Source organism: Gossypium arboreum, chromosome 6, assembly GCF_025698485.1.
Source record: "Gossypium arboreum isolate Shixiya-1 chromosome 6, ASM2569848v2, whole genome shotgun sequence".
Classification (NCBI taxonomy): Eukaryota; Viridiplantae; Streptophyta; class Magnoliopsida; order Malvales; family Malvaceae; genus Gossypium; species Gossypium arboreum.
Window position 1 is genome coordinate 52,487,299 of NC_069075.1, and position 752 is coordinate 52,488,050.

Genomic DNA, 752 nt, shown 5'->3' on the forward strand with positions numbered 1-752 from the left:
AACCCATGGTGAGGGCACCTTCTCAATAGATCCTTGTATCTCTCCCATACATTGTAAAGTGTTTCTAAGTCCATCTGCACAAAAGAAGAGATATCATTGTGTAATTTATCCGTTTTAGCCTGCGAAGAATATTTTAGTAAAAATTTCTCAGTCATTTGCTCCCAAGTGGTGATAGACCCTCGTGGTAATGAGTTTAACCACTGTTTAGATTTGTTTCTCAGTGAGAAGGGAAATAACCAAAAATGGATGGCATCATCAGAAACGCCATTGATTTTGAATGTATCGCACAATTCCAAAAAAATTGCTAAGTGAGTGTTGGGATCTTCATCCTGCAAACCATCAAACTGAACAAACTACTGTATCATCTGAATAGTGTTAGGTTTTAATTCAAAATTATTATGCACAATAGCGTGTCTAACTATACTTGATTCAGTTCTCATAAAGAGGGTTTAGCATAGTCATACATAGTATGTGGAGCAGATTTTGATTAGCTGCAATTGCAGGAGGCAACTGATTGTCTTGGTTTTCAGCCATCTCATCGGTTGGAGGTTGAGTATTGTATTTTTGTTCGTTTTCTGTGTATCGTAAACTACGCCTTATTTCTCGTTAATTTCTACGAACTGTTCCATCAATTTCTTCATATAAAAATAAGGGTTCTAACGGGTTTCTTCTAGTCATAAACTATAAAAACCTGCCAAGAGAAAGAAAAAGTAAATTAATAAATAGTAAAATAAAATTAAATTGCAAGAAAA

The 752-nt window shown here is 34.7% G+C and overlaps 1 non-coding gene across 1 annotated transcript; it reads left to right on the forward strand.

Annotated features, from left to right (window-relative positions):
• LOC128294499 (small nucleolar RNA R71) lies at positions 1-106 on the forward strand. Its single transcript, XR_008284808.1, has one exon. It is a non-coding gene; the product is annotated as a small nucleolar RNA R71 (small nucleolar RNA).
• The last annotated feature ends 646 nt before the right edge of the window (positions 107-752 follow it).